Genomic DNA, 25684 nt, shown 5'->3' on the forward strand with positions numbered 1-25684 from the left:
TGATTGCTCCTATTCTGATGCATAGCCTGCTTTTGTACCTGCTATTGTTACCTACCTGCTTATCCTAAACTACTTAGTATAGGTTGATTAGTGATCCATCAGTGATCCCCAGTACTTGTCCTTGTTGCCCCTACTTCATCATCGACGACCCGATCAGCGTGATCGACGACCAGAGCCCGACACCTCACATCGCATCACGCCCCTTTTGTTGCTCGACTCTGCAGAGCTACTATCGAGTGCCGAGGGTGATCCCTCATAACGCACTCCTGATGATAATTCTGTAGTGTAGCTATTCGGTCGTGGTCATCGAGGGTGATTTCCTCTTTCACCATTCTCGATACGGCTCTGTCATTCAACACCTCAAGTGTGAACCTCGAGGGTGGTCCCTCTTACGTTCACCTTGATGATTACATTGAGTGGAATCCTCCGTGGGTGATTCCTCGGTTTTTCCCCTTGATGTTTGGACACACGGTTACCTTGACTTTACTTAAGACCATTGTTAAAGTCGGGTCGGCCCTGAGGAGTACCCGCGAGTTGATGTGAAAGTCGGGCGGGCCCGTAGAGCACCCGCGAGTTTTCCATGTGGCACGGCCGGGCAGTCTGGGCCCTTGCCGTAAGTCCATGAGACGGGGCAACGGGGTGACCTTATCGTGAGTCTCTGCTTGCTTCCGCGAGCCCCCAATGCACTAACAGGTTTGGGTATTTGTTCTGAGTTGGCCTCTGGCCTTTACGCACTAACCACCAAGCGAGAATAGATATGGGCCTCGACGTCGCAGTATCAGCCGAAGCTTTGTCAGACGTCCAGTTCATCACCGTGGGCCTATCGGGCCAGTGCCATCTAGTATGAGGTGGTGCTCCTCCCGGCTCGTCGCACAACGACCCGGAGTGCTGCGGGCGATGGGCCCAGACCCCAGAGTGCTTAGGAGGTAGACTGGCGGGGACCTCTCTGCTGAGCCTAGGTAGGGCTGCGATGCGTTGATCTTCCGATGTCGGGCATTGACCCCAGAAAGGTGTGTCCGGCCAGAGTGATCGAGCGTGTTGGGTAACGTGGTGCACCCCTGCAGGGAAGATATATATTCGAATACCGTGTCCACGATAATGGATGTTCAGACTTTTATCTAGATCTTATATAACTAGAAATGGATACTTGAGATACGTGATGGATATGTGGCTCCGAGATTACTTTCCCACAGGGAGTCGGGGAAGGATCTCTGGGCGTTGATGTTACAACATTCTTGTTAAATATTATAAACTGCTATTCTTTACTCTTCTACATGCTGCAAGATGGTTGGAGCTGCATGAAGATGCTAGTCTTTGATAGGCTAGGCTTTCCCCTCTATTCTGGCATTCTGCAGTTCAGTCCACAGATACAACCCTTCCATTTGATACCAATGCATACTTAGTATAGATCCGATGCTTGCGAGTACTTTGGATGAGTACTCACGGTTGCTTTTCTACCCCTTTTCCCCCTTCTTCCTTCTTTCCGGTTGATGCAACCAGATGGTGGATCCTTGGAGCCAGATGCCACCTCTGTCGACTACTACTACACGGAGGCCGCCGACGACTAGGAGTAGTTAGGAGGTCCCAGGCAGGAGGCCTTGCCTCTTCGATCGTTGTTGCTTTTGTGCTAGCCTTCTTAAGGCATCCTTGTTTAACTTATGTCTGTACTCAGATACTGTTGCTTCCGCTGACTCTTGTGTACCGAGCTATGTATTCGAGCCCTCGAGGCCCCTGGCTTGTAATATAAAGCTTGTATTTTTTATTTGTGTCTAGAGTTGTGTTGTGATATCTTCCCGTGAGTCCCTCATCTTGATCGTACACATTTGCGTGTATGATTAGTGTACGATTGAAGCGGGGGCGTCACAGGTATGAACCATAGAGAACTTGGAATACAGTAGGTTTAACACCAATATAAATAAAGAACGAGTTCATTACAGTACCTTATGTGGTGGTTTTGCTTTCTTTCACTAATGGAGCTTATGTGATTTCCTGTTGAGTTTTGCGTTGTGAAGTTCTCAAATTTTGGGTAAAGATTTGATGGACTATGTAATAAGGAGTGGCAAGAGCCTAAGCTTGGGATGCCCATGGCACCCCAAGATATTCAAGGATAGCCAAAAGCCTAAGTTTGGGGATGCCCCCGGAAGGCATCCCCTCTTTCGTCTTCGTTCATTGATAACTTTACTTGGAGCTACATTTTTATTCGCCACATGATATGTGTTTTGCTTGGAGCGTCGTGTATGATATTAATATTTGCTTTTTAGTTTTTCACAATCATCCTTTCTGTACACATCTTTTGGGAGAAGCCCACTTGATTGGAATTTATTAGAATACTCTCTGTGCTTCACTTAGATCTTTTGAGCTAGATAGTTTTTGCTCTAGTGCTTCACTTATATCTTTTAGAGCACGGTGGTGGCTTAATTTTGTAGAAATTATTAGTCTCTCATGCTTAACTTATATTATTTTGAGAGTCTCTTAGAACATCATGGTATTTGCTATGGTTATAAAATTGGTCCTAGAATGGTAGCCATTCAAGTTGGGTATAATAAAAACTATCATAGGAAGTGAATTGGATGCTATGATCAATTTGATACTTGATAATTGTTTTGAGATATGGAGGTAGTGATATTAAAGTCATGCTAGTTAGGTGATTATGAATTTAAAGAATGCTTGTGTTGAAGTTAGCAAGTCCCGTAGCATGCACGTATGGTTAAAATTGTGTAACAAATTTGAAACATGAAGTGTCCTTGTTCAATAGCCCGTTGATTATCCTCGTCAATATGAGACTTTCTCCTTTTTTGTCTTCTCCACATAATCCCCATCATCATATTCTAGTCCACCCATAGTGTCGTGGAATTGTCACGTCAGATGTCCTCGTGAAAGGACTTAGTTGTGGAGCCATCGCAACTAGGAAGCTTGAAGGGGTTAATCGGGACAAAGGACATGAGAGGGTTTATACTAGTTCGGCCCCTTACGGTGAAGGTAAGGCCTACGTCTAGTTGGGTTGGTATTGATGTTTCGATGACCAGGGAGCGAGATACACTATGCCCGATTCTCGATGAGTTGTTTCTTGCCCTAAGCTGCCAGCAGGTCGTCCCCTTATATACACGGGTTGACGCCCTCTGGCCTACAGAGTCCCGGCCGGCTTATAATAGTGTCCGGCTCGGTGACTAGTTAAAACTACCTTATGATACAAGTCATGCCATTACGGCGGTTTACTACAACGGGCCTTAAGTCGCCTGTGGGCTTAAGCCCCCTATTGAACTGCCGTCTTCATGCTTGGTCTTGGGCTTGAGTCTTCTTTGCGTAACCCGGCCCCTCCTGGGCAGCTTACACAAATAGTTATATCCCCAACATTAGGCCCTAGATTGATTTGAACCTGTTCATGTCAATCTTAAAATACCTTTAAAGAATAAATTTTCAGTCTTTTGACTATGCAGAAGGTTTTCTTTAACCCGCCATGACATCATCTTCTGGATCCGTGTTAACCCGGCGTGACGTCATCCTCTCTTAAATTCATTTTCTATTCCATCGTATCCTTCAACGGATCTCTCCTTTATTGACTGTTCCAAAAATCGAGGCGTCGGGGCCGCTGGATAATAACTCTTATCTCCTCGTTTCCCGCATCGTCTCAGTTATCCTCTCCCTATAAATAGGCGCGACTTAGGTCTTCCACTCTTCCCTCTTTCAGTCGTCTTCTTCCTCTTGCTTCCTCTCGAGCTCCGCCGCCGCCGCCGTCGAACCCCTCGTCTTCACCGACTCAGGCCGCTGCATCAACCTGACTCTGACCAGAAATCGACAGCGAACCTCCGCAGCTCGTCCACATCCGTGAGTTCCTCTCCTTCCCTTTCTTAGATCTGCATTGGAACTTTGTTGAGTTCGTCCGCATTCATCACCGCCCGATGCAAACCCTCGCTAGTTTTTACCTCCAATGCCCTGTTTAGATCGTAAAAACTACGTAGAACTGCTGCGGTAATTGTTTGTGTTTATCTTGCATAGAAACAGATCTCATTTCCCTTGTTTGGAAACCCTCTTCGAGTGTATGAACTTCTCTGCCCTGTTTTTAGGTCTAGAAAATTTTCTTTTCAGAGCAATAATTTGATCCAGAATAATAGCTGTCATCTGTGAAACTTGTTTTTATCACCCGGAAAACTTCTTCCGTTAAATGCCCTTAAACACAACTGTCGAGGTGTCCGGCTTAAATAAATGACACAGAACCTTAGTTGCTCCTCATGACCTGAAGAATTTTGAACTGCTCTAGATACTTGTAGCGGCTTAAATATTGTTGCACAGTCATCCTTATATCATTAGGCCCCTCCTTAAGCCGCCACCTTGAATAATTAGGATTTTTCTCCCTGGTTAAAATTGAACCGGATCTTCTTATTTTGTCATAGGCCAAGTGTTGTCATGGCTCCTAAGGCGACCAAGGCCCCTGTAACCTGCAATTGGGTCCCATCCATAGTTACCAAGAGTAAACTGGTTGAGTTCGTGAAATCTGGTCACCTGCCAAAAAGGGAGGTCATGTCTTATCGTGTCCCTGACCCGTCTGAAGAGAAGCCTCAACCCAAAGAAGGGGAGGTGATAGTTTTTACGGATCACATGAGCCGGGGATTTGCCCCTCCCGGCTCAAAATTCTTCAGGGAAGTTTTGAATTTCTTTGACCTTAGACCTCAAGACATCGGACCCAATTCCGTGTCAAATATTTGCAATTTCCAAGTCTTCTGCGAGGTGTACCTGGGAGAGGAGCCAAGTCTGCTATTGTTCAGGAAACTTTTCTATATGAACCGGCAAAATGAACGTGCCAACGGGCCCAGTCTTGAGCTTGGCGGCATCTCGATCCAGCGACGGAGAGACTGCCTTTTTCCTTATGCTGAGCTGCCGAGTCACCCAAAATCTTGGAACCAAACGTGGTTCTACTGTCAGGACACTTCTCCGGCTGATGAGAAGCCTCTACCCGGCTTTCGCGCCTTGCGCCTTGAGTCCAACCATCTGCTACCAGACAAACTGACGGCCGTTGAACGTCTGCCTCTCAATCCCACCATCAAGAAGATCAAAGCTCTCTTGGGAAACGGTTTAAACGGCATCGATCTCGTCCGAGTCTGGGTCACTTGGCGAGTACTTCCATTAAGCTGTCGTTCTAGCTTAATGTGTACTTATATAGGCGAAAAGGATGACCTGTTACGCCATAGTCCTGATGACTTACCAGATGACGTGGTGGATGCTACGACCCAGTCGCTGCTGAAGGAGGGCACTGTGACGAGTAACGCCTTCGGCTTACTTCCCTTTTGCAAGAATAACTCGGCCCCTACAGTAAGTTATCAATCATAATAAATACTTTTTGCTACATTATACCTTTTTTGGTACTCATAATTCCTTATCCTTTTCCACAGGCCGATGATAACTTCTGGAAGGTCAAATATGACCATGAGGCTGCCAAACAAGCCAGGAGAACCAAAAAAGCCAAAAGGAAAGCTGCCAAGGCGGGAACCTCAAAGAAGAAGAAACCCAGCACCTCCGACTTACTCAAATTGGATGATAGTTCTTCGGATGATGAAGAGGTAATCTTTAAATTTTCTTAATTCCCTTGTTATTACCTGTCTGACATTCTATCCCTTCAGGAGGATACGGGGAACAGTCAAGCAGCCAATGAAGAGGTAACTATAATCTCCTCCGACTCAGAGCCTTTGCCAAAGGAAAAGATCCGAAGGGTGACCCGGAAAGTAAGATTTTCACATGCTCTTGCTTATCAAGATCCTCAATTTCTTTTGAAGCAACAATAGCTTGAGAACCGGAGGCAGACCCAGAACAACAAGGATGCAGAACTCTCCTCCAGCTTACCTGATGTAACCAGGAAGCGTCGGACTGAGGTTATCTCCGATTTACGTTCTGTTTTACCTTTAGCGGGCTTAATTCGTCATCCTCTCAATTCGTCTGACTCCAATTATTAGGATACCTCTCCTTCTTCCGGTGAATCCATGCAGTCAAACATGCCGGCTTTCAAAACTGCTCCCGGGTAATGTAACCTTATGTACCTTGAACTTTACTTTACCCATGCTTGCGTATTCATCCTTCTGCCTTTGTTAACAGCATGTAAGTGAAACCCAGCAAGAGGGCGAAGAAAAATAAGCCGTCCCAAGACCCGATCGTGACCGAACCAGTGATTAATGCGTCTGCTCCAGACAGCTCTACCCATCAGCCGCCGCCTGATCCGACTTCTGATATTCTAGTGCCAACCTCTGATCCGCCCGCCGAAGATACTCTCAACACAAATGACCTGGAGACTCCTAGCCCGGTCAAGACAAATGAACCGGAAGTTGAGATTTTGAGGTCTCAGTTTGTTGAACCAGGGCGGCCTACCGTCCTTGCCAAATGTACTGCCAAGGAAGAACTTGCCGAACGCCGAAAGCCAAGCAGGACATTACTGATTATACTCACTTAAGCATTGGTGATATAGTCTCGGGCTATCTGAATCAAGTGCATAATAGCCGTGACCTGGAAATTAACATGGTAAAACAAATACAGCACAAATCTGAGGTATAACTTATACTTTTTACCTGAATCTTACATACTGTACCAGCCCCCAAGTCTACCGCTTATGAATAAATATGATGTAGACTTAGAAATCTGCTTTACTTGTTAGTTTAGCCGGTTCAAAGAGAATATATTTAACCCGGTTATAACATGATAGTTTTAAATTTGCAATACACATTAGCCCCCAAGTGTCAAGTATCTTTACTTGTAAAGTGCTTGAGACTTAATATGTTTGACCCGGTATGAGAAGTTTAAAATTCTTCAGCATACATTAGCCCCCAAGTGCCAAGTATCTTTACTTGTAAAGTGCTTGGGACTTGAATGTTACCTTACTATAATCCTTACCATAACCTGGTGTCAATGCAGGCCACCATAAGTCAGTTTGAATCAGAGCTTGCTGTCCTGAAGAGTCGTCTGGAAACTCAGAAGGCCAACTCCAAATTTGAATTCACTGTCTCTGAAAATGAGAAGTTGAAGAAAAAATTTGAGTCGGAAAAGAAAGTTTGGGCTGATGAGAAGGCTTCACTGGTGACTCGGGCCGAGACAGCAGAAGCATCTCTTGCAGAGGCAACAACCGAGTTGTTCGTCTTAAAACGACAAATATCTCAAATGGTCTCAGCCATCTTCGGTAAGTTACTGTGCAAAACCTCAACATTGTAACCTTACAATGACTATTGTAATAATTACTCCCGGCTGATTGTTATGCTTGTGCACACACAGGCCCCAGGAATACCAACCTTAAGCAAAACATGCTGATCAAGCTTAAAGCAGTTTACACCTTAGTGGAACAGCTGTACTCCGGGTCACAATGTGCCTTAGCCGTTGTAGCCTTATCAAACACCCCTCATCACCTCTTACAAGACGTCCTGAAGCATCTCGCTGTGCTACCTCGGCGAATTTAGGATTTAAGGTTGTCATCTGCAAGGGTCGGAGCCGTAGCCGCATTGAGCCGAGCAAAAGCATGGCTTCCAGAGCTAGACCCGGCTGACCTTGCTCTTGTATACCCCAGTCGGAAGGAGGACGGCACTGTATTTGATGATCATGACTTTATCGCCTTTGTCAAAGTCATACGTCCTGTGGCGACCCTCATTGGGAACGATACTGATCTCACTAAGTACTCTTCGGGCTATGACAGTGAGAACCGGAGAATCCCAAACATTCCATATGATGACGTCAGCCTGATCCCTCCTACTCGTAAGCATACTTTTGCCCCTGAAGTGGACCCAGCCGGTTTAATAGATGATGAAGTTGAATTTCAAGTTTTGAGCGGCATTGGCTGGGCCTCGTCAACTTTCCAGGACAAAACAGCCGACGGAGAAGCGGAGAAGGATAACCCGGAGACTTCAAGCCCGCCGAAGGAGTGAATCGCCGGGTGTTTTGCAAAAAATAATGCTTCATTTATTCAGACTCGGGGAGTCTTGTAATAGGGTAGAAAAAACTTTCCAATGTTTGTCATGCCTTCACGCATGTTCCTAGCACTTAACACTTTCGTAAGCCGCCACTGCTATATATTTCTGACTTTTATTTCCTTGGCGTGTTAATTTTGCTTGCCTTATTCTGCACATAAAACAAGCAAAATTCCCTTGGCAGTTTATCGCGTCCGGGGTCACGGAAAGTATTGATAACCCGGAACTCAAAGCAAAAAACATCATAAATAAATTAGTTTATGACTATACTTTGCTAAGCATAAGCATAATAGCATACCTGCAATCCTTTGATAAACTTTCCTGCTGACTTGATGCTCACCCGGTACTTAACAACCTGGTGTGACCAATATTAAACCGGAAAGACAAAAAAACATCTCATAATGTTTTCACAAGGTCTCTGGATAGTCAAAATAATTTACAGGCTTCTGATTCGAATACGATCAGTAAACCGTTCCAAAGGGGTTAAGCTAAGATTCGGATACGATCATATAGCCCCAAGTGGCTTGGTGATGCTGATCAAATGGGTATCGATAGCTATGTTCTCTTTGGTTCGAATATGACCTATGTTTGAACAGGAAGCCCCAAGTGACCACAAGATTTGTTTAATGACGTTGATTCGTATACGATCCACATCAGACCCAAAGGGGTTAAGCTATGATTCAAATATGATCAAGAAGCCCCCAAGTGGGTTTGGCAGTATGCCGATCAAGCGGGTATCGACAGCTATGTTCTCTTTGGTTCGGATACGACCTATGTTTGAACAGGAAGCCCCCAAGTGATCATGGCTAGATTCAGATATGATCATAAGCCGGTCCAAAGGGAAAGCCGAATTCAGATATGATCCGCTCCCTGTTGGTAGTGTCCACCACCTAATAAAGAAGACATAAAAACATTCTTTATGGGAAAAAAGGACAGAGGTCCTGCTTTATTGCTTTATATAATATATATACATCGTCAAAAGTATATACATCCTAAGAGCTGGTGGCTTAAGTATAGTAAGGCCGAAGGTGGGCTATGTTCCACGGCCGGCGGGTCTCTTCCTCCGACTTACGTGAGTCTTTGTGCTCTCGAATATCAATGAGGTAATATGACCCGTTGTTCAGATTCTTGCTGACCACAAAGGGTCCTTTCCAAGGCGGAGATAGCTTATGCATGTCAGATTGATCCTGAATGAGCCGGAGCACCAAATCACCTTCCTGAAAGGTTCTGCTCTTGACCCGGCGGTTGTGATAACGGTGCAGGTCTTGCTGGTAAATCGCCGAGCGGGCCATTGCCAAGTCTCGCTCCTCATCCAACAAGTCCAGTGCCTCCTGACGAGCCTTTTCGTTGTCCGCCTCAACATAAGCCGCCACACGGGGTGAGTCATGTCGGATGTCACTTGGTAGAACTACCTCTGCTCCATAGACCATGAAAAAAAGTGTATAACCCGTAGACCTGTTAGGCATAGTGTTGATGCTCCATAGTACAAAGGGTAACTCCTCCGCCCAGCAACCCGGTGTCCGTTTTAAGGGGACTAAGAGCCGGGGTTTAATACCCTTCAGTATCTCTTGATTAGCTCTTTCTGCTTGACCATTGGATTGAGGATGAGCAACGGCCGAAACATCAAGCCGGATATGTTCTCGCTGACAGAACTCTTCCATGGCTCCCTTGGAAAGGTTAGTACCATTATCAGTTATAATGCTATGCGGGAAACCAAAGCGAAAGATCACCTTTTTCATGAACTGAACTGTTGTGGCCGCATTACACTTACTGACTGGATCCGCCTCAACCCACTTTGTAAACTTATCCACTGCCACTAGGAGATGTGTCTTTTTATCCTTAGACCTTTTGAAAGGTCCAACCATGTCAATCCCCCAGACTGCAAACGGCCAGGTAATCGGGATCATCCTCAATTCCTGAGCCGGCACATGAGTACGTCGTGAGAACTTCTGACAACCGTCACATTTACTGGCCAGATCCTCCGCATCAGCATGAGCTATGAGCCAGTAGAAACCATGATGGAAAGCCTTGGCCACAAGAGATTTTGAGCCGGCATGATGACCACAATCTCCTTCATGAATCTCACGAAGTATCTCTTGTCCCTCTCCAGGTGACACACAGCGTTGAAACGCCCCTGTCACACTGCAATGATGCAACTCACCATTAACAATCATCATGGATTTGGATCGTCTGACAATTTGTCTTGCCAAAGTTTCATCCTCCGGTAACTCTCCCTGGGTCATATAGGCCAAATATGGCACGGTCCAATCCGGGATGACATGAAGAGCCGCCACTAGCTGTGCCTCCGGGTCTGGCACCGCTAGTTCTTCCTCGGTAGGCACCTTGACAGAAGGGTTATGCAAAACATCAAGAAAGGTGTTAGGTGGCACCGGCTTACGTTGAGATCCAGCCGGCTTAAAGCATCAGCCGCCTCATTCTTCCTTCGATCAATGTGCTCCACTTGATAACCCTTGAAATGTCCAGCCATAGCATCTACTTCCCGACGGTAAGCCGCCATAAGGGGATCTTTAGAATCCCACTTGCCTGAGACATGTTGAGCCACGAGATCTGAGTCGCCCAAACACCTTACCCAGCTCAAATTCATCTCCTTGGCCATCCAGAGACCATGGAGCAAGGCCTCGTATTCAGCTGCATTGTTAGTACAAGGAAACATGAGCCGGAGCACATAGCGAAATTTGTCACCTCGAGGGGAAGTTAAAACAACGCAAACCCCTAAGCCTTCTAACTGCCTGGACCCATCAAAGTGAATAGTCCAATACGTATTATCCGTCTTCTCCTCAGGTGCCTGCAACTCTATCCAATCATTGATAAAATCGACCAAGGCTTGAGATTTGATAGCAGTACGAGGCATATACTTCAAACCATAGGGCCCAAGCTCAATAGCCCACTTAGCGATCCGCCCTGTGGCCTCCCAGTTTTGAATGATGTCTCCCAGAGGGGCTGAACTTACCACCGTTATAGGATGACTTTGGAAGAACCGCTTCAGCTTCCGGTTTGCCATGAACACACCATAAACAAGTTTCTGCCAATGTGGATACCTTTGCTTAGACTCAATGAGCACCTCACTGATATAATAAACCGGTCGTTGAACTGGATGCTCCTTGCCAGCCTCCTTACGCTCCACCACGATGGCAACACTGACCGCTCGTGAATTAGCAGCCACGTACAACAACAACGGCTCTCTGTCAATGGGAGCCGCAAGAACCGCTGGCTCAGACAACTGTCTCTTCAAATCTTCAAAGGCAGTGTTAGCAGCGTCACTCCAGACGAAGGTGTCTGTTTTCTTCATCATTTGATATAGCGGTAAGGCCTTCTCCCCTAACCGGCTTAAAGCGGCAACACGACCCGCCAGGCGCTGAACATCATTGTACACGCCGGCTTAGCCAGAGAGGTAATCGCCGTGATTTTCTCCGGATTAGCTTCAATGCCTCTGTTTGATACCAGAAAACCCAAGAGCTTGCCCGTAGGTACACCAAAAACACACTTGGCCGGGTTAAGCGTCATCTTGTAAACCCGGAGATTGTCAAAGGTCTCTCTCAAGTCAGATATCAAGGTTTCCTTTTCTCTGGATTTCACCACGATGTCATCCACATAAGCATGAACATTACGCCCAATTTGATCATGCAAACAGTTTTGTACACATCGCTGATAAGTCGCCTGGGCACTCTTGAGTCCAAACGGCATAGATACATAACAGAAGGCCCCAAACGGAGTGATGAAAGCTGTCTTCTCCTGGTCCTTAACTACCATCTTGATCTGATGATAACCAGAGTAAGCATCCAAGAAGCTCAAACGTTCACAACCCGCCATAGCATCAATGATTTGATCAATACGGGGGAGAGCAAAGGGATCAGCCGGACAAGCCTTGTTTAAGTCCGTGTAATCCACACACATCCGCCAAGTGCCGTTCTTCTTGAGCACTAACACCGGGTTAGCCAACCACTATGGGTGAAAAACTTCAACAATAAATTCGGCCGCTAAGAGCCGGGCGACCTCTTCCCCAATAGCTTTCTGTCTCTCTTTGTTGAACCATCGGAGAAACTGCCTGACCGGCTTATACTTTCGATCAATATTGAGAGTGTGCTTAGCGAGTTCCCTCGGTACACCCGGCATGTCAGAAGGTTTCCATGCAAAGATGTCCCGGTTCTCACGGATGAACTCGATGAGCGCGCTTTCCTATTTAGGATCCAAATTGGCACTGATACTGAACTGCTTAGAGGCGTCTCCTGGGGTAAAGTCAACAAGCTTTGTCTCAACGGCCGATTTAAACTTCAACGTCGGGTCATGCTCAGTAGTTGGTTTTTTGAGGGAGGTCATATCCGCCGGGTCAACATTGTCTTGATAAAATTTAAGCTCCTCTGCGGCAAATGCAGTCTCAGCGTAAGCCGCGTCGCCTTCTTCACATTCCAAGGCCACCTTTCGACTCCCATGCACAGTGATGGTGCCCTTGTAACCCGGCATCTTGAGTTGTAAGTAAACGTAACACGGCCGTGCCATGAACTTAGCATAAGCCGGTCGCCCAAACAAAGTGTGATATGGACTCCTAATTTTGACCACTTCAAACGTCAATTTCTCAGCCCTGAAATCATACTCATCTCCAAAGGCCACCTCCAATTCAATCTTCCCAACTGGGTAAGCCGACTTTCCTGGAACCACCCCATGGAAAATAGTGTTGGATGTTCTCAGATTCTTCTCAGTCAATCCCATGCGCTGGAAAGTATCATAATAGAGGATATTGATGTTGCTACCTCCTTCCATGAGTACCTTAGTGAATTTATATCCACCAACCTGGGGTGCTACCACCAAGGCTAACGGACCCGGATTATCAACTCGTGGAGGGTGATCCTCTCTGCTCCATATGATGGGTTGCTCTGACCATCTCAAATAACAAGGAATTGCCGGCTCAACCGAATTTATGGCCCTCTTAAGAACCTTTTGGTCACGTTTGCATAAGCTAGTGGTAAACACACGGTATTGCCCACCACTCAACTATTTCGGATGGCTCTGATAACCCGACTGCTGCTGCTGTTGTCCTCCCTGGCTAGATTGCTGCTGATTATTTCCACCCGGCTGTCCCTGAAAACCGGAATTCGAACCACCGCCCGGGCCATGAAAGCCGCCAGCCCCTGAACCGCCGCCAGATCCATGACCACCATCAAAGGTATTGGAATTTTTAAACGCCTTCATGATCGCGCAATCTTTCCACAAGTGTGTAGCGGGGTGCTCCCGGGTGCCGTGTTTCGGGCAGGGCTCATTGAGTAGCTACTCAAGAGATGGGCCTAACCCACCGGATCGAGGCCACTTGCCCTTACGTCTCTGATTGTTACCCTGTGTATTAGCATTGGCTATAAGCTCCGGGTTGCCGTCCGCCATACGCTTATTGCCGCTTTGATTCACCGGGTTGTGCTGTTGACCCTTTCCATTGCCGTTCCTTTTTCCCTTCCTTGTCTTCTCATCATCAGACGCGGGATCCTTGGTACTATCAGAATTGGCATATTTGACTAAAGCCGCCATTAGCGTGCCCATATCCCTGCAGTCACACTTAAGGCTCCCCAGTTTCTGCCTCAGCGGCTCAAAGCTGTAATTTTTCTCCAACATGAGGACTACAGAGCCGGCATCCATCTTATCAGATGAATGAATTATCTCCTTGACCCGGCGTAGCCAATGGGTGGTGGATTCACCCTCCCCCTGCTTACAATTCGTCAAGTCCACGATTGACATAGATTGCTTACAGGTCTCCTTGAAGTTCTAGATAAAACGGGCTTTTAACTCCTCCCACGAACCAATGGAATTGGGCGGTAAACTTTTTAACCAAGACCGGGTCGTCCCATCTAACATCATGGTGAAATATTTAGCCATTGCCGCGTCATTGACTTCCAACAGCTCCATGGCCATCTCATAACTCTCAATCCAGGTTCCAGGCTGTAAGTCAATCGTGTAATTCGGCACCTTTCGAGGTCCCTTGAAGTCCTTGGGCAGGCACACGTTGCACAAAGCCGGTATCAAACAAGGAACACCATCGATTCTGGTGGCTACTCCCATCTCAATAGAAGTCGTTGGATACTCTGGAATATTCTGATGTGCCGCCTGTTGAGCCGCCAGCTGAGCCGCCAGCTCGTTCTCCTCACGTACTCAGTCCTGCACCGGGTTATAGCCACCATGTTGGTCACGGTGTTGGGCGTTGCTTGACAAAGCTTCAGATTCCATGTGCCTGCTGTAACTCGGACTCCGGTTCTGACAAGGCGGTGCTAACCAAGGCGGAGGAGTTGAATGAATCCTATCCCGGCTATAAGAATAGGTCTCTTGTTGAGCCAGGGCCGTTTGGACAAGTTCCCTGATTCTTCGGGTCTCCGCCGATGTTGGATCATCACCGTCCACTGGGAGAGCCACCAGACGCGCTGATGTTGCGCTTAAGTTCTCCATGGGGTTGGAAAAGTGACCTGGCGGTATCGGCACATAACGTGGCGGCGCCATGTTTCCATGAGGGGGTACCATCTCCCGAGGCTGAGCCGGTCCCCCCGTTTCGGCTGTCATAAACTGATTTGCATCGGGCGGGTTACTTGGGCCGACTCCGGGTGTAGCAAACAGAACCCGAGGGTCATAATTCAGAGGCAAACAGGACTGAGTTTTCTGGTGCCTTCTCCTCATAACCTCATTGGATGCGTTTAAGCTCATCGTGAGCTGGTAAGCTTCTGACTGCAATCGATGTGCCCGGGTGTCGAGAGCCGCCCGCTCTATAGCTGGTCTAGTATCCTTAGCTGCCAAGGCCTCCTTGGTCTGAGCTATCTCCTCACGCACCCGTGCCACCTCCGCGTCATGCTCATCTTTATTCGCATGGATAACCGTGGCGGATAACAGGGTTGTAAGTTTATCCATGAGATCTATCAGCACTTGAGCCGGCGGGCTCACACGGCCTCCTGCCCCGGCCGCTCCTATCCCGGACGTAACTGCAGCAGCGGCCATAGAGTTTTGGCCGAGTTGAGTCCCAGCCATGAAGACTCCTGCCCAATTCGGCGACTCACAGGGGTCCGGAATACTGAAGCCATCGGAACAGCCCCCGAGCACGCCATCTTGTACCTGATACAGCGAGTCTGTAGAACCGGCGGACGAATCACCGTCAGAGTGGACGGCCGTCTCACCACCATCTTCAGGACTTTCAGAAAGCTCTTCTCCGTGGACGCAGCCCACAAAGACACGCTTCATGCCGGGTTGAGCTCGGGCGGGTTTCGCACGCTGAGCCGTCTCGACGAGGTCGGTGCAGTTGTCTGGCTCAGGCCCCGGCTCGCCAATCCGGCCGATGAAGACGTGGATCCCTCCGAAGGGGACCCGGTACCCGTACTCAATTGAGCCGGCGTCGGGGCCCCAGCCTTCGTTGTTGATGTAGATCTTGCCGCAACGACTCTTGGTCATCCGGCCCACTACGTATCCCTTGAGGCCTTCGAAGTTGCCCTTCAAGAACTCAAATCCACTGTGCGCTGGCCCCACGGTGGGCGCCAACTGTCGTGGAATTGTCACGTCAGATGTCCTCGTGAAAGGACTTAGTTGTGGAGCCATTGCAACTAGGAAGCTTGAAGGGGTTAATCGGGACAAAGGACACGAGAGGGTTTATACTAGTTCGGCCCCTTACAGTGAAGGTAAGGCCTACGTCTAGTTGGGTTGGTATTGATGTTTCGATGACCAGGGAGCGAGATACGCTATGCCCGGTTCTCGATGAGTTGTTTCTTGCCCTAAGCCACCAGCAGGTTGTCCCCTTATATACACGGGTTGACGCCATGTGGCCTACAGAGTCCCGGCCGGCTTATAACAGTGTCTGGCTCGGTGACTAGTTAAAACTACCTTATGATACAAGTCATGCCATTACGACGGTTTACTACAACGGGCCTTAAGTCGCCTGTGGGCTTAAGCCCCCTATTGAACCGCCGTCTTCATGCTTGGTCTTGGGCTTGAGTCTTCTTTGCGTAACCCGGCCCCTCCTGGGCGGCTTACACAAATAGTTATATCCCCAACAAATAGTGCTATATCCATGGCTCACGCTCATGTATTGCGTGAAGGTTGAGAAAGTTTGAGATTATTTAAGTACAAAACAATTGCTTGGCTTGTCATCGGGGGTGTAGAATTTGGGGAAAAATTTGTGTGACGAAAATGAAGGATAGCCTAACTATATGATTTTGTAGGGATGAACTTTCTTTAGCCATGTTATTTTGAGAAGACATGATTGGTTTGATTAGTGTGCTTGAAGTATTACTATTTTTATGTCAATATGAACTTTTATTTTGAATCATTTGGATCTGAACATTCATGCCACAATAAAGAAAATTACATTAAGAATTATGCTAGGTAGCATTCCACATCAAAAAATCTGTTTTTATCATTTACCTACTCGAGGATGAGCAGGAATTAAGCTTGGGGATGCTTGATACGTCTCCAACGTATCTAAATTTTTTTATTGTTCCATGCTATTATATTACCCTTTTGGATGTTTCTGGGCTTTATTTGACACATTTATATCATTTTTGGGACTAACCTACTAACCGGAGGCCCAGCCCATATTGTTGTTTTTTGCCTATTTCAGTACTTCAAAGAAAAGGAATATCAAACGGAGTCCAAACGGAATGAAACCTTCGGGAGCGTGATTTTTGGAACGAACGTGATCCAGAGGACTTGGAGTGCAAGCCAAGAAGCAGCTGAGGCGGCCACGAGGGTGTAGGGCGCGCCCACCCCTACAGGGCACACCCCCCTATCTCGTGGGCCCCTCAAGCGGCCACCGACCTACTTCTTCCTCCTATGTATACCCACGTACCCCGAAAACATCTAGGGAGCCAGCGAAAAACTATTTCCATCGCCATAACCTTCTGTATCCGCGAGATCCCGTCTTGGAGCCTTCGCCGGCGCTCCGCCGGAGGGGGAATCGACCATGGAGGGCTTCTACATCAACACCATAGCCCTTCGATGAGTTGTGAGTAGTTTACCACAGACCTTCGGGTCCATAGTTATTAGCTAGATGGCTTCTTCTCTCTTTTTGGATCTCAATGCCATGTTCTCCACGATCTTCTTGGAGATCTATTTGATGTAACTCTTTTTGCGGTGTGTTTGTCGAGATCCGATGAATTGTGGGTTTATGATCAAGTTTATCTATGAGAAATATTTGCATCTCCTCTGAATTCTTTTATGTATGATTGAGTTATCTTTGCAAGTCTCTTCGAATTATCAGTTTGGTTTGGCCTACTAGATTGATCTTTCTTGCAATGGGAGAAGTGCTTAGCTTTGGGTTCAATCTTGAGGTGTCCTTATGACAATAGGGGTTGCAAGGCACGTATTGTATTGTTGCCATCGAGGATAAAAACATGGGGTTTATATCATATTGCATGAGTTTATCCCTTACATCATGTCATCTTTCTTAATGTGTTACTCTGTTCTTATGAACTTAATACTCTAGATGCATGCTGGATAGCGGTCGATGTGTGGAGTAATAGTAGTAGATGCAGGCAGGAGTCGGTCTACTTGTCGCGGACGTGATGCCTATATACATGATCATGCCTAGATAATCTCTTAATTATTTGCTTTTCTATCAATTACTCGACAGTAATTTGTTCACCCACCGTAATACTTATGCTATCTTGAGAGAAGCCACTAGTGAAACCTATGGCCCCGGGGTCTATCTTTTATCATATAAGTTTTCAATCTACTTTTATTTGCATCTTTACTTTTCCAATCTATATCATAAAATACCAAAAAAATATTTTTCTTATCATACTATCTCTATCAGATCTCACTTTCACCAAGTGGTCGTGAAGGGATTGACAACCCCTTTATTGCGTTGGTTGCGAGTTGTTTGTTTGTTTGTGTAGGTGTGTGGGACTTTTGAGGAGCCTCCTACTGGATTGATACCTTGGTTCTCAAAATTTGAGGGAAATACTTACGCTACTATTGTTGCATCACCCTTTCCTCTTCAAGGAAAACCAACGCAAGCTCAAGACGTAGCAGTAGTCGAATGTCTTGCACGGTTGTAGGCGTAATCGGCGATGGGTAGACACTCCTCCCACTCCTTGATGTTCCTCTTGATCAACACGCAAAGTAGAGTGGAGAGCGTACGGTTCGTCACCTCCGTTTGGCCGTCGGTTTGAGGATGGTATGCGGATGAGAACAAGAGCTTGATTCCAAGCTTGGCGCATAGCGTCTTCCAAAAGTAACTCAAGAACTTGACGTCGCGGTCGGAGACGATTGTCTTTGGTACTCCATGGAGTCGCAAGATTTCCCTACAAAAGAGATTCGCACGTGAAGCATTGTCTATCTTGTTGCAAGGAATGAAATGTGCCATCTTAGAAAATCGGTCCACAACAACAAACACGGAATCTTTCCATTTTGAGTTTTAGGCAAACCTAGTACAAAATCCATGCTAATGTCTTCCCAAGGTTGATAAGGAATAGGAAGAGGCATGTAAAGACCATGGGATTGAGCTTTAGAGCGTCGATTGGTGAAGCGTCGATTGGTGAAGCGTGAGACGTCGTGGAACATCTTGGGCCAAAAGTAGTTCTTGGAGAGCATGGCAAATGTCTTGTCGCGACCAAAGTGTCCCATGAGTCCACCTCCATGAGCCTCTTGCAAAAGGAGCAAACGAAGAGAAGACTCGGGAATGCAAAGTTTGTTAGCTCTCATAAGATAATCATTCTTGATGTAATATTGCTCCCAAGATGTATGCGTCAAACACTTAGCATAAGGAATAACAAAAGATGGGTCATTAGCATACAAGTCCTTGATGTGCTCAAAACCAATAACATTCAACTCAAGTTTAGTGACAAGCGTGCATATGCGTGAAAGTGCATCCGCAACTACATTTTCCTTACCCTTAATGTACTTGATCACATAGGGGAAAGATTCAATAAATTCACTCCATTTGGCATGACGCTTGTTCAACTTAGTTTGACCTTTTAAGTACTTAAGGGTTTCATGATCGGTATGGATGGCAAACTCATGAGGTCTAAGATAATGTTCCCAAACATGTAGCACACACACTAAAGCATACAATTCTTTGTCATAGATGGGATAGTTAAGTTGAGCACCGGAGAGTTTTTCACTAAAATATGCAATGGCTCGTTTTTCTTGCATCAAAACTCCACCGATTCCGGTACCACTAGCATCACAATGAACCTCAAAAGTTTTGTCAAAATTGGGCAAGGCAAGAATCGGAGCTTGAGTAAGCAAAGATTTGAGCTCATCAAAAGCGGTGGATTGTAAAGACCCCCAAACAAAAGGAGCATTCTTCTTACTCAAGGCATGCAAAGGAGCGGCAATAGTGCTAAAATCTTTCACAAAGCAAAGATAAAAACCTGCAAGACCAAGAAAGCTATGCACTTGTTCCAAATTGGTGGGTTGGGGCCAAGTTTTAATTGCTTCAATTTTAGATTCATCAACATGGACACCCTTGGAAGAGACGACAAAACCCAAGAAAACAAGTTTGTCAACACCAAACGTGCTCTTTTTCATGTTGGCATAAAGACGTTCCTTGCGAAGCGTTTGCAAAACAGCCCTAACATGCTTTAGATGCTCTTTCATGGATTTGCTAAAAACAAGAATGTCATCAAAGTAAACCACAACAAAGACTACAATATAAGGTCGAAGCACAAAATGCATAAGACACATGAAAGTTCGGGGAGCTTCCGACAAACCCATAGGCATAACCAACCACTCATACAAGCCAAATTTGGTTTTGAAAGCAGTTTTCCATTCATCACCCTCTTGTATGCGGATTTGATAATAGCCACTTTTAATATCAATTTTTGAGAAAAAAGCAGCACCGCTAAGTTCATCAAGCATATCTTCTAAGCGAGGAATGGGATGCCTATAACAAACGGTAATAGCATTGATGGGTCTACAATCGGAACACATGCAATAACTTCCATCTTGCTTAGGCACAAGTATTACGGGAACGACACAAGGACTTAGGCTTTCACGTACATGACTGTTTGTCGATTAGTTGTTGTACTTGCCTTTGGATCTCCTTAGTTTCTTTGGGGTTGATGCGGTATGGAGCTTTGTTTGGAAGGGGCGCTTCGGGGATGAGGTCAATTCGATGCTCAATGCCTCATAGAGGAGGTAGACCCGGAGGTAGCTCATCGGGGAAAACATCTTGGAATTCCTACAAAAGAGATTGAAACACTAAAGGTAGCTCGTGAGAGGTGTTAGTTTTTGGGTATCCATCCTTGCACACAAGGACAAAGTGCATAACACTCGATGGGTTCTCACACACTTCTCTCATCTCACTTTTTGTGGCAAATATAGGACGAGGTTTTTCTCTCTAGGCGAAGAGGCGCTCAAGTTTGGCTTGTGGCTCTCACTCACTTTTTGGTGGATCACTTTCTCACTCTTCTCTCCACGATGGGTGGCTTGCTTGTCGGCTATCACTTGACTAGGCGACATAGGTCGTAGCACATACTCCTTCCCTTTCATCTTGAAGCTATAGGGATTGGTACGCCCGTTGTGGATGACACCACGGTCGAATTGCCATGGTTGACCGAGAAGGAGGTGGCAAACGAAAATTGGGACGACATCACACTCCAAAGTGTCGTCATATGCACCAATTTTGAAGGAGACTTGGACCGTATGCTCAACTCGTATAGTGCCGGAGTCGCTTAGCCATTGAACTTTGTATGGGTGCGGGTGCTTCATCTTGACCAATTGAAGCTTGGAGCATAGTTCTTCGCTCGCCAAGTTGTGGCAACTACCTCCATCGATGATGACCTTGACGAACCTTCCATTGATGTCGGCCTTTGTGTGGAAGATGTGGCATCGTTGGTCTTCTTCTTGTTGATGTTGAAGAGTCAAAACTTTGGAGACAACGAGAGCAGGGCTCGAATCCTCATCACAAAAGACTTGATCATCTTCATCCTCGTTCACGCGCTGGTGCATGTCCACTTTCTCAAGGGCTTCCATCTCCTCGTCACTCATGGAGTCATAGGTTCCATCATCGTTGAGGATCATGGTGCGCTTGTTTGTGCATTCATAGGACTTGTGGCCTCGGCCGCCGCAAGTGAAACACTTGAAGGAGCTTGTCTTGACGGTCTCATCGGTCGGAGTAGATGATGAAGCACGCGGCTTGAAGTTGCTTGTAGTAGGAGGAAGACGACTCGAGCTAGTCGAAGTTCTCTTGTAACTTGACTTGTCATCATTGCTTGGAGAAGGCTTGGTTGAGGTACAAGTTGGAGGAGTCGTTGAAACTTGGTTGTTGGAGAAGCCGTAGGTCTTGGACGAGTACTTGGCGTACTTGAAATCATCTTCCACTTGACGTTCCGCCTTTGTAGCTTGATGCACGAGCTCAATGAGGTTGGAGTAGGGTTGGAAGTCAGCAATCTTCTTGATGGGATGATTGAGTCCATTCTGGAAACGTGCCATTGTTTGCTCATCATCTTCCATGACATTGGCTCGAATCATGGCTATCTCCATTTCCTTGTAGTATTCTTCAACACTCTTTGTTCCTTGCTTGAGGAGTTGTAGCTTCTTGAAGAGATCGCGGTTGTAGTAGGTTAGCACAAAACGTGCTCGCATGACTTCCTTCATTTGAGCCCAAGTGGTGATTGGTGGTTCACCTCTTGCTTCTCGGCGCTCAAGGACTTGTTCCCACCATATGAGCACGTAGTCTTGGAACTCAAGTGATGCCATAGCGATCTTCTTCTCTTCCTCATAGTTGTGCAAACGAAAGATTTTGTCGACCTTCAATGCCCATGATAGGTACTCTTCAGGATCATTGCTTCCATTGAACTTGGGCATTGTGAATTTGAGCTTGCCATAGCGTTGCTCTTCATTGTGTTGTTGGCGATGGTGATGATGACACCCTTGACGTGGAGGGTAATCATCCTCATGTTGCTCTTGGCGTGGAGGAAGTCCATGATCAACTTGCTCTTGTTGAACTTGAGGTTGTGGAGGAGCTTGTCGAGCTTGTGGAGGAGCTTGAGGAACTTGACGTTGCACACGCGGTTGGTAGTTCCTCTCTTGGATTTCTTCTCGGAGGGCTTCCTCTTGATTGCGCCGTTCACGATTGCGGTTTGCGATGGCTCGACTTGATTCTTGAAGGGCACGTTGCGCCTCAAGAGCTTGTGCTTCACGTTGTTGTTGTTGAAGACGTTGAGCCTCAACGTCTTGTTCCTCTTGGTGTAGATGCGCTCGTCTTCCTCTTGGTGTTGTTGTCATTGTCGTTCTTGAGCTTGAGCGAAAGCGACTTGGTGTGGTTGAGGACGAGGTACTTGCTCATCGACTTGCTCTTGTGAATGCTTGTCGTGTAGCGGATTGCGACATGCATGACGATCTTGACGTGCGGCTCGTCGAAGAGTGTTCGATGACGGTGTACTTGAGCCGGAGAAGGAGTCGTCGGAGTGTCGACTTGAGCGGCTCCGTCTTGAGTATGAAGAAGTTAAAGGAGGACGGTTCACCAACAAGGCGCGGATCTCGTCCATTCTTGCATCATTCTCTTGCTTGTGAGCGTCGAGCTTGTTGTCGAAGTAGTCCTTGGTACGTTGCTCGGAGAGTCGCAAGTCAGTGGCGAGGTTGTCGATGCGGTCGGTCATAGCTTGTTGCTCTTGATGCAACGCTCGTTATGCACCAAAGAGGTGGCTCTTGGTGACGTATGATGACACGTCGTCGTCTTGCTCGATGAAGAGTGGGTTGGTAGAAGTACTTGGCCTATCCATCATTCCAAGCAAAATGTGAGTGGTAGAAAGAGAAAAACTTATACCAATGTACCTTGACCGATGTTGACGATGAATCAAGTTCACTCAAATGCGGACAATGAAATAGCGCTATTGGTACCAATTCTTGTCGGTTCTCACACCTACACAAGTAAAAAGCTTATGGTGGAGCTTGGTTAGGATGGTGGCACAAAATTTGATGCAATTGTAAGTGAGCTTCAATAATGTTGGAAAAGATTCACAATTTTGGAAATGCAACAAGTAGACCAAGCAAGTAGTGATACACGGAAACACACACGCAAATAGATAAGTGGGATTGTGCAAACCAAAAGTGAGCCAAAATGTGGAATCCACGAAAATGCTCTTGTTGCACAATACACGAGATACGCTAGCACGATTGCACAATAGGCGGATATGGAACTTGTGCACAACCTACTAGGCAAAAATGCAATGACCTCTATCCCAAGTATGCTATATGTATGGTATTTCGGTGCTATGATCCAAGATGACCGAGTATGACAATTTTAATGTAGTATAGTGCTATGGTTCTTGCTTGTAAGCTCTTTGCTATCTTTCCTCTTTGCTTAAAAGCTTGGGTGGCTCTTTCACTTTTGAGCTCTTTTCTCATGCAAAATTTCATGAACCAAGATAGCAATTGTGTATGCGATGACAACTTTATGACACACAAGTTGATGGCAAGATATGCACCACTATGGTATGGTATGTATGCTATGGAGTGGATTTGTGGATGGAAAAGTGTGGTGAGGGTGGGGAAAGCTAGATCCACACGTGGCAACACAAATCCATGGACCAAATCCAACAAAATTTCAACTCACCAACAGATCACAAAAAAAATAAAAAAATTGGGGCTATTTTTGGTGGGGATTTTCGGATTTAGGAAGAAAACAACAAAATCAAGATAGAAAACACGGGGTAGGGCTCCAAAAACGTGATCAACGTGGCTCATGATACCAAGATGATGTAGGGCGGAACCCTAGGGGCCGATCTTTCACGTTTGGAGAGGATCCTATGGGGAACACGAAGAACGCGCGGAAGAACACGAGGGAAGTCACGACGGGAAAACAAGAAAAACACTCACCCGACACGAAATTGGTCACACAAGTGCTAGATCATCGAGGCACAAAGTAACACGAGATCCAAAGTCAACAAGGGACGATACAAGAGTAACCGTTCTTCTCCATGAGGAGGTCTTGATTGTCTTCTCCGGATGGAGGCCTTGAATCCGGGTGGATCTTCTCCGAAGAGGTGCGTGTCGGTGTCAAAACCGGCGGATCTCGGGTAGGGGGTCTCGATCTGTGCGTATTAGGCTGATGGTAACAGGAAGCAAGGGACACAATTTTTACCAAGGTTCGGGCCCTCTCGATGGAGGTAAAACCCTACTTCCTGCTTGATTAATATTGAAGGTATGTGGAATACAAGAGTAGATCTACCACGAGATCGTAGAGGCTAAACCCTATGAGATAGCCTATGATGGTATGATTGTAATTGTGATCGGCCTTCTAAGGACCATGCTTTCCGGTTTATATGGACACCGAAGAGCTAGGGTTTACATGGAGTCGGTTACAAGGAAGGAAACATAATATCTGGATCGCCAAGCTTGTCTTCCACGCAAAGGAGAGTCCCATCCGGACACGAGCCGAAGTCTTGAGTCTTGTATCTTGACGCTTCTATAGTCCCGACGATGAATATAGTCCGGCTGTCTGGATACCCCCTTATCTAGGACTCCCTCAGTAGCCCCTGAACCAGGCTTCAATGACGATGAGTTCGGCGCGCGGTCTTGTCTTCGGCATTGCAAGGCGGGTTCCTCCTCTGAATACTCCAAGGTTACCATTGAACACGTAGACCGTGTCTGGATCTGCAAAATGATCTTCACATACCACCGTAGAGAGAATGATACTCCAGCTAATGACTTTTAGAGGACGTGACAGGCCATTAGGGCCAGTTCATTATTCGAACCGTTTTCCCCACAACCAGCTATAGCGTATACTGCGAGGCGGTTTCCTGAGCATGTCTTCTCGAAGCGAAGATCGTGTCCCCTTATCATGGGATTCTCATCAATACGGGTATGGGTAATCCAACCGTACCGCTAATCGCGGCGAGCGGGAGACGAGTGGGTCCACCAGGCAAGTGGGGAGGCGCAAAAAGCTCTTACCCTCTCTTATAAAGAGATAGGGCATCTTCCTCTTTTACCCACGCCTTCTCCTTCCGCTAACTCACTTCCCTTTGCTCGAGCCCTAACGCCCGAGTGCCTTTCTTTTCCATCGAAGAGAGGGTTTCCAAAGATGTCCGGATCCGGAGCAGGAGGCAAATGTATGGCCTCTACCATCCGGGAGAAGGATATCAAGAAGCTCCGGGAAGCCGGGTATCTGGCCAAGGAGATTGGCCACCGTCTCCCACCGGCGGGACATGTTGTCCCTACTCCAGAGCCCCACAAGAGAGTCGTGTTCCTTCCCCATTTTGTCCGCGGGCTCGGGTTTCCCCTCCACCCATTCGTACGTGGAGTCATGTATTACTATGGGGTTGATTTTCATGATCTTTCCCCCAACTCTTTTATCAATATCTCGACGTTCATCGTCGCATGCGAGGCCTTCCTCCGGTTTCCGCCTCACTTCGGCCTGTGGTTGAAGATTTTCAATGTGAAGCCCAAGGTGGTGAGTGGCGAACACGCCGAGTGCGGCGGCGCCATGGTGAGCAAGATGCCTAAGGTTGTTTGGCCGAAGGGCACTTTTAACAACTCCGTCAAGGAATGGCAGCAGTAGTGGTTTTATATCACCGAACCACGCGGCGAAGAATGGGCAGTAGCTCCTGAGTTTAGATCCGGAGCTCCGCTGCGGCTTACATCCTGGCCCAAGAAGGGCCCGAACTGGTGCTCGTCCGATGAGCTATCACTGCTCCTGACGCGTGTTTGGAATATGGTCGACAAGGACGTCAAGCTTGTTGACGTGGTCCAGGTGATGCTAGTTCGCCTGGTTCTCCCTTGCCAGCGTTGAGCCTGTACTTTATGGGAATTCGACCCATCCGAGCACCAAA

This window comes from Triticum dicoccoides, chromosome 7B (genome assembly GCF_002162155.2).
Source record: "Triticum dicoccoides isolate Atlit2015 ecotype Zavitan chromosome 7B, WEW_v2.0, whole genome shotgun sequence".
In the NCBI taxonomy this organism is placed as follows: Eukaryota; Viridiplantae; Streptophyta; class Magnoliopsida; order Poales; family Poaceae; genus Triticum; species Triticum dicoccoides.